The sequence below is a fragment of the Haliotis rufescens genome, unplaced genomic scaffold (genome assembly GCF_023055435.1).
Source record: "Haliotis rufescens isolate VD_foot unplaced genomic scaffold, xgHalRufe1.0.p SCAF_5, whole genome shotgun sequence".
NCBI lineage: Eukaryota > Metazoa > Mollusca > Gastropoda > Lepetellida > Haliotidae > Haliotis > Haliotis rufescens.
The window spans coordinates 54,161,400-54,171,374 of NW_025964223.1; positions in this window are offsets into that span (position 1 = coordinate 54,161,400).

A 9,975-nucleotide genomic window follows, 5' to 3' on the forward strand; every position below is an offset into this window, starting at 1 on the left:
GAAAAGATACACCTGCAGCCTTCAGTCTGTATCTCCAACATGAAGTAAGGCGATGAAAAGATACACCTGCAGCTTTCGGTCTGTATCTCCAACATGAAGTGAGGCGATGAAAAGATACACCTGCAGCGTTCAGTCTGTATCTCCAATTTGAAGTGAGGCGATGAAAGGATACACCTGCCACGTTCAGTCTGTATCTAAAACATGAAGTGAGGCGATGAAAAGATACACCTGCAGCGTTCAGTTTGCATCTAAAACATGAAGGGAGACGATGAAAAGATACACCTGCAGCGTTCAGTCTGTATCTCCAACATGAAGTGAGGCGATGAAAAGATACACCTGCAGCGTTCGGTTTGCATCTAAAATATGAAGGGAGGCGATGAAAAGATACACCTGCAACGTTCAGTCTGTATCTCCAACATGAAGGGAGACGATGAAATGATACACCTGCAGCGTTCAGTCTGTATCTCCAACATGAAGTGAGGCGATGAAAAGATACACCTGCAAGCGTTCAGTCTGTATCACCAATTTGAAGTGAGGCGATGAAAAGATACACCTGCAGCGTTCAGTCTGTATCTAAAACATGAAGGGAGGCGATGAAAAGATACACCTGCAGCGTTCAGTCTGTATCTCCAACATGAAGTGAGGCGATGAAAAGATACACCTACAGCGTTCAGTCTGTATCTAAAACATGAAGTGAGGCGATGAAAAGATACACCTGCAGCGTTCAGTCTGTATCTAAAACATGAAGGGAGGCGATGAAAAGATACACCTGCAGCCTTCAGTCTGTATCTCCAACATGAAGGGAGGCGATGAAAAGATACACCTGCAGCGTTCGGTTTGCATCTAAAATATGAAGCGAGACGATTGAAGGCTACATCTTCAACGATAACTCTGTATCTCCAACATGAAGTGAGACGATGAAAAGATACACCTGCAGCGTTCAGTCTGTATCTAAAACATGAAGGGAGGCGATGAAAAGATACACCTGCAGCCTTCGATTTGCATCTAAAACATGAAGTGAGACGATGAAAAGATACACCTGCAGCTTTTGGTCTGTATCTCCAAAATGAAGTGAGGCGATGAAAAGATACACCTGCAGCGTTCAGTCTGTATCTCCAATTTGAAGTGAGGCGATGAAAGGATACACCTGCAACGTTCAGTCTGTATCTAAAACATGAAGTGAGGCGATGAAAAGATACACCTGCAGCCTTCAGTTTGCATCTAAAACATGAAGGGAGACGATGAAAAGATACACCTGCAGCGTTCAGTCTGTATCTCCAACATGAAGTGAGGCGATGAAAAGATACACCTGCAGTGTTCGGTTTGCATCTAAAATATGAAGTGAGGCGATGAAAAGATACACCTGCAACGTTCAGTCTGTATCTCCAACATGAAGGGAGACGATGAAATGATACACCTGCAGCGTTCAGTCTGTATCTCCAACATGAAGGGAGGCGATGAAAACATACACCTGCAAGCGTTCAGTCTGTATCACCAATTTGAAGTGAGGCGATGAAAAGATACACCTGCAGCGTTCAGTCTGTTTATAAAACATGAAGGGAGACGATGAAAAGATACACCTGCAGCGTTCAGTCTGTATCTCCAACATGAAGTGAGGCGATGAAAAGATACACCTGCAACGTTCAGTCTGTATCTCCAACATGAAGTGAGTCGATGAAAAGATACACCTGCAGCGTTCAGTCTGTATCTCCAACATGAAGTGAAGCGATGAAAAGATACACCTGCAGCCTTCAGTCTGTATCTCCAACACGAAGTAAGGCGATGAAAAGATACACCTGCAGCTTTCGGTCTGTATCTCCAACATGAAGTGAGGCGATGAAAAGATACACCTGCAGCGTTCAGTCTGTATCTCCAATTTGAAGTGAGGCGATGAAAGGATACACCTGCCACGTTCAGTCTGTATCTAAAACATGAAGTGAGGCGATGAAAAGATACACCTGCAGCGTTCAGTTTGCATCTAAAACATGAAGGGAGACGATGAAAAGATACACCTGCAGCGTTCAGTCTGTATCTCCAACATGAAGTGAGGCGATGAAAAGATACACCTGCAGCGTTCGGTTTGCATCTAAAATATGAAGGGAGGCGATGAAAAGATACACCTGCAACGTTCAGTCTGTATCTCCAACATGAAGGGAGACGATGAAATGATACACCTGCAGCGTTCAGTCTGTATCTCCAACATGAAGTGAGGCGATGAAAAGATACACCTGCAAGCGTTCAGTCTGTATCACCAATTTGAAGTGAGGCGATGAAAAGATACACCTGCAGCGTTCAGTCTGTATCTAAAACATGAAGGGAGGCGATGAAAAGATACACCTGCAGCGTTCAGTCTGTATCTCCAACATGAAGTGAGGCGATGAAAAGATACACCTGCAGCGTTCAGTCTGTATCTAAAACATGAAGTGAGGCGATGAAAAGATACACCTGCAGCCTTCAGTCTGTATCTAAAACATGAAGGGAGGCGATGAAAAGATACACCTGCAGCCTTCAGTCTGTATCTCCAACATGAAGGGAGGCGATGAAAAGATACACCTGCAGCGTTCGGTTTGCATCTAAAATATGAAGCGAGACGATTGAAGGCTACATCTTCAACGATAACTCTGTATCTCCAACATGAAGTGAGACGATGAAAAGATACACCTGCAGCGTTCAGTCTGTATCTAAAACATGAAGGGAGGCGATGAAAAGATACACCTGCAGTGTTCAGTTTGCATCTAAAACATGAAGTGAGGCGATGTAAAGATACACCTGCAGCGTTCAGTCTGTATCTAAAACATGAAGTGAGACGATGAAAAGATACACCTGCATCCCTCAGTCTGTATCTCCAACATGAAGTGAGGCGATGAAAAGATACACCTGCATCGTTCAGTCTGTATCTAAAACATGAAGTGAGGCGATGAAAAGATATACCTGCAGCGTTCAGTCTGTATCTCAAACATGAAGTGAGACGATGAAAAGATACACCTGCAGCGTTCAGTCTGTATCTAAAACATGAAGTGAGGCGATGAAAAGATACACCTGCAGCGTTCAGTCTGTATCTAAAACATGAAGGGAGACGATGAAAAGATACACCTGCAGCGTTCAGTCTGTATCTCCAACATGAAGTGAGGCGGTGAAAAGATACACCTGCAGCGTTCAGTCTGTATCTCCAACATGAAGTGAGGCGATGAAAAGATACACCTGCATCGTTCAGTCTGTATCTAAAACATGAAGTGAAGCGATGAAAAGATACACCTGCAGCGTTCAGTCTGCATCTTAAACATGAAGGGAGACGATGAAAAGATACACCTGCAGCGTTCAGTCTGTATCTCCAACATGAAGTGAGACGATGAAAGATACGACTACAGCTTTCAGTCTGTATCTAAAACATGAAGGGAGGCGATGAAAAGATACACCTGCAGCGTTCAGTCTGTATCTCCAACATGAAGTGAGACCATGAAAAGATACACCTGCAGCGTTCAGTCTGTATCTCCAACATGAAGTGAGACGATGAAAAGATACACCTGAAGCGTTCAGTCTGTATCTCCAACATGAAGTGAGACGATGAAAAGATACACCTGAAGCGTTCAGTCTGTGTCTCCAAAATGAGGTGAGACGATGAAAAGATACACCTGCAGCCTTCAGTCTGTATCTAAATCATGAAGTGAGACGATGAAAAGATACACCTGCAGCGTTCAGCATCACACGAAGCAGTATACTTATCATTAAATTGCTAAAACAAAAAGGATGGGTATGGGGAACTGTATATTTGTAACACTGTCCAAGTTTAAACATCCTTTGAGTTCCCAATCAGGTAACTGTTCCAAATATTAATGGTATCCGGTAGGAAAGACTTGGCATAGCATTCTGTTCGACAACTTAAAGCCAGTAACTTTGTTCGATTTCTTAAAATGTAATCACTAACAGCAGACACGTTTTGTGGAATAAGGCCAGAAAGATAATCAGGCGTTAACCGATTTACCATCTTGTAAAATAGTGTATAATCCTCTTTTTGCTAAGTTAGTTTCTCTATAAAGTTCCACATCGCTTGTTCCCCTTGTCGCCCCCCACACAGTCCGTTATGATTCTATATGTCAACTTTCTAGGATTGATTCTTGTTCTTGGTACAATTATCCCAAATGTAGGAGCAATAATCAAATATGGGCAATATGAAGACTTGTACATAACTTCTAACGATTTTCGTTAAAAGAGGTATTTAAATGATTGAGTGAGTATGGTTCTCAGCATGGGACACCAGCAGAAAGTTATTTAAGACTTCTAAGGCAATTAATCATAGGGCTTACCTTTTTAACTACATCGTCAATATGAGAATGCCATAAACAATCTGACTGAAATATTATTCCCCAAATCATTAATATCAATTCCTTTCATTTTAATTAGAGGTTTTGCACTTGGGCAGACATTAACGTGAAATTGAATAAACGTAGTTTCTGTTTTCTCTGGATTGAATTTTATTTGCATTCAACCATTTGGTAATTTTCTCTAAATCGGCATTAGTATTATACGCAGTAGTATTTGGATTTGTCCATTTGGGGCATTGTCTGCACCCCGCCGCAAAAACAGAAATTCCAAGGTGAATAATATATACAATTGTTTGTTGGCTTGACATGCTAGGCCCATAATGCCAGTTACATTGTATTTGACATAAGAGGGGTCCTCCTCACATGAGTGAGTATGGTTTTACGCCGCTTTTAGCAATATTCCAGCAATATCACGTCGGGGGACACAGGAAATGGGCTTCACACATTGTACCCATGTCAGGAATCGAACCCGGGTCTTCGGCATGAACGCTTTAAGCACTAGGCTACCCGACCGCCCCCCTCCTCACATGAACAAGTAGCAACACACATTTATAAAGAAGCGGTACTTAATAATAATGATTGAACAATTGGGATATGTTTTAAACCTGTTGCATTTAAAAACATATAGGATTTGATGTTGCCATATATGGTGAATCAATTTATTTAATAGTCATTGAATTATGCAAGTATCATCATCAATAAACTTACCTGAGCTCACTGCGAGTTCTGAAGACATATCGCTGTAAGGCATCATGCACGGCTTCGGTCATGTTCACCCTCACAACGTACAATAGAAAACATCTGCGATTCTGTGTGTTCAATGTATGACGGTATATTTGTCCCGCATCGTCTTGCCATCAACTATCAAGTGTAAATTCATAAAGATACTCGGAAAATGTGAAAAGAAAGATGTGATGTTTGTGTTGCTAAGAGACAGATATGTGATGGTTTAAATGAAATTGCCTCAGTTTGATTGTAAATTATATATTGCTTAATTAAAAAATGTAATAAATTCATAGATTGTATATATTCATATTTGTAAAAAGCCGGTATTCATGGTGTTATATTTATTTTATCGTCAAAACTACTTTGAACTAATTATATGTATAGATTTTCTCATTTGTAAAACAAAAGCTGGTGTACATATCATTTATATTATTATTGATCTTTCTGTTACAAAGGTTTGCTCAAATGTTCTATTTCCTTATTATGTAAAATGCTGTCAACATAGATTAATTCAAAATTGTATATTTGGATATATTGAAATTTTCCCTTGTCAGAATTACACTCACAAGGAGGTACTGAAGCTAAACGTTTCACTTCTAAGAGAGACCATCAAATTATACAGAAAAACACATACTTATTTACCTTTTTCTACTTCCATCACCAACAGAATCACCAAAGGCTGGCGATCCCCAGCCGCGTCATACCAAAAGACGTTAAAAGATGGTACTTGTTGTTACCCTGTCTGGCGCTCGGCTAAAGGGGCTAAAACAAGGACTGGTCGGCTCGGAGTCAGTATACTGTGTCTGAGTGAGGTATTCATGTTAAACTGCGGCATGGTATCTCAGTGTGCTAGCACTATAAATCGACATCAGTCCGGACTAGTACAAGCAGCCACACACACACACACACACACACACACACACACACGTGCATGCACGTCGCTATATAAGTGCAATAATCTTGGACGCGACGTTAAACCCCATTTCACCTCACCTCACCTCACCAAAGGCTGGATACTGTCACTGTGAATTCTTACATCAACAATCCCCTGAGGTGTTATTGTTGCCGAAGGTATGGCCATGGCTCAAAATCATGCCATGACCCAGCTGCCTGTCATCGATGTGCTGGAAAATGTGAAGGCAACAGATATGTGCCTGTGTAAACTGCTCTGGCAGTCATCCCTCATCTTCAAGAAATGGCCCTACGTGGAAGCTACAATCTAAAATTGCACGTACAGTGTATGAAGCATGAGCGAAACATCTTTTTTTCTGGGTGCGAAAAAATGTGTTCTTGCTCAGGAAAAAAACCAGGTCCAACTTACGCTGCTGCCGTTTCTGTTTAAAGGCCAGCTCCTGTTATTCCCAAGACTGTTTCGTGCCACTCTGTAGGTTACCTTGTTATCTGCTGCAGTCTAGACGAGGCCTCCACAAGAGAGCTCCAGTTCACAAACAAGCAGTCAGTCACAGGTGAGGTGAAATTGGGTTTAACGTCGCGTCCAAGATTATTGCACTTATATAGCGACGTGCATGCACGTGTATGTGTGTGTGTGGCTGCTTGTACTAATCCGGACTGATGCCGATTTATAGTGCTAGCTCACTGAGATACCATGCAGCAGTTTAACATGAATACCCCACTCAAACACAGTATACTGACTCCGAGCCGACCAGTCCTTGTTTTAGCCCCTTAATGCCGAGCGCCAGACAGGGTAACAACAAGTACAATCTTTTAACGTCTTTTTGTATGACGCGGCCCGGGATCGAACCCTGGACCTTCCGCTCTCCGGGCGGACGCTCTACCACAAGACCACGGAGGCGGTCCAGTCAGTCACAGACCCTGGTGATAAGGATTCATCTTTATCTCAAGAATTATCATCATCCCTGGATCTGAGATATTGTGACTGACTTGTTGAATAAGATGATTACATAGCAGGAATTGTTTAGACATCCACCCTGTGCAGCTTGAAGATCTTCGTGCATCTTCAGAATGCTATCCAGCGCACTATGAATGAATCCAACTTGTTCCAAGTTCATTTCAACTTTAGTGTCACAAGGTTGGCCTGTAATTTCCTCACAGTTAACAGGGGGGGAAGTACATTTCTGATGCCTGCTGCAAACCAGTTCATATATGTGCTAATGTTTATCATCTGCTTATTAACATTGTCAAATTCTTTGAATATGTTCATCTCAACATTCGTCCTCGTAGTTGGGTGTCTGACCAGATCAAAATATTCAACATCATCCCATTACGGGTCACGTCAGAACCTTTCATCCAACCAATCAGTGCGTCGATTACCAGATCATGAAAGTGACAGTCGGAATCTGTTTTCTCATCATGCAACCACAATATATTAACACGGGGTATTCCGAACAACAGTTACGGGTTTTATGATTATATCCATACAATCTAGGCCATCTATAAGCCATTCCAGAATGCTCTTCTTATCAGTTTTATTTTTTTTAATCGAGAATACGTCAGAATATGTTTCGAAGCCAGTTTGAAACTTGTGTACTTCAAACTTTTGTCAAACATTTCGGAGTAGACCATTCACTCATACTCAAGGGGGAGAACGGAATAAATATAAGTTTGGGCTCAGATGTTTCTTTAAAACCATGAGTGACCAAACTACCCATAACAGAGCTGGATGCCTGCTCCTCAGTTATGGGCAGGTGGGTTGAGTAACGTGATTTTATCTCAACAGAAAAAAACGGGTTCTCTTAATACATCACCCCTTTAGTGCCCGTGTGTTTCTCTGAGGAAGTCAATTCACCTGAGAGATAACACCTTTCTCCATTTGATTAAGATTTAGTTTTGGTTTGGGGAGAAAACGATGTAGAATTATTTTTGTCCGATGATCTGGTCTTCCACTTGGGATTAGACTTAGGACAATTTCGGGTTTTATAGAGCTTGTCAAATTTCTATTTTGAAAAGTCCTTGCAATACGTGCATCTCGGCCTTGGAGTGCACGTGCTCTTTCAACATGTACTACATCCAGAATGAGCCCCGTGATGCTTGCCGAAAGAGGCCACTAACGGGATCGGGTGGTCAGGCTCGCTGACTTGGTTGATGCATGCCATCGATCCCAATTGTGTGGATCAATGCACATGATATTAATCACTGGATTGTCCTGTCCAGACTCGATTATTTACAGTCCGCCATATAGCTGGAATATTGCTGAGTGCGGCGTAACTAAATAACCACCCAACATCTAGGGTGAGGGTCTCCGATCGCTCGATCAATTCCACACCCTGAGCAGACTCCCGATGACGGTAGAGGGGGTGGGGGGCATATATACCCACAATACGTAAACTAAATCTACCTACTAACGTCAACGATCTTTCTTCTAGGGTCTACCTCAAAACTATTGTGAGTTGAGGTGAAATGGGGTTTAACGTCGCGTCCAAGATTATTGCACTTATATAGCGACGTGCATGTACGTGTGTGTGTGTGTGGCTGCATGTACTAGTCCGGACTGATGTCGATTTATAGTGCTAGCTCACAGAGGTACCATGCCGCAGTTTAACATGAATACCCCACTCAGACTGGTATACTGACTCCGAGCCGACCAGTCCTTGTTTTAGCCCCTTAATGCCGAGCGCCAGACAGGGTAACAACAAGTACCATCTTTTAACGTCTTTTGGTTTGACGCGGCCGGGGATCGAACCCCGGACCTTCCGCTCTCCGGGCGGACGCTCTACCACTAGACCACGGAGGCGGTCTCAAAACTATTGGGATAATTGGCAGCGAAGATTTTATAGTGTGATTATAGCCAAAATGGGAATTTATGGCTATGGTGTAATAGAGGTAGGATATTCGTAGGAATTATGGGCTTCACACATTGTACCCATGTGAGGAATCGAACCCCGGCCTTCGGCGTGACGAGCGAACGCTTTAACCACGAGGCTACCCCACCGCCCCCATTATAATGATAATGTATAGCACTTTATAATGGCATTTTTGTTACTAGTCCTTATGACTCCTTACCATTGAACAGTTTGGACAAAGACTATATAGATCTAGGCCTGTAAGTTCCAATTTCTCTCGCTGTTTTGGGGGAAGTGAACTAATTTAAAAATCATGTTCATTCTCAGAAGACATATACGCTACGCTTCAGTCACTGTTACTATCCTGGTAAATCTTTACATAGTTTCATTTTATTTCTAATACAAATGTGTTTGTTCAAACTGGTAAAAAACACGCCAATACAATTATAAAAAAGCAGACCTTTATTGCGATATTGTATGTATTTATGCTACAAAGTTTAGCAGAAAGGTAGAGTAATAAATGAGACAAAGAGGATTGTGGGTGAAAATAGGGCGCAGTGTGGATGCAGCTGACGGAACAGTATGTGTGCGAAGCAGAGTTGTGGCCCTCCGCCGTGGCATGGCAGACAAGTGTAGGAATATGATCTTTGTACTAAAGTACTCACGGAAATGAAAAAAAAACTGTTTTTCTCAATTTAAAAATCGACACAAAGTGTTACGTAGCTGTAAATACGAAATAACAATACAACTCGAAAAGTACTAGTCTGGATTTGCTAGTTTGATATCAGTGAACAATACAAAATGTACTTTACAGGAGGTAATTTGTCGGCACTTTCAACATTCAAAAATAAAACTAAGTCCAAATTGACATAGCAGAAACAGACTATAAGCATTATGCACCTGTTCTCACCTGTCGTCAAGGTCACCTTGATCTACTTACACCTGGTTATGCCCTGTTTCACAATAGTTTTATTCACATTTTTACACACTTTTACGTGTAAAAAGGCATAAAAACATTTGATACGCTGTATTTCTGCCAAGGCCCAATTAGTACTAATTTAGTTGTTTGAATATTTACATATTTTGTATATTAACTGCATTTATTTAAGATCTGAGGTCGAAAAAACAGTTTTTTTTCATTTCCGTGAGTACTTTACGTCCCGCGG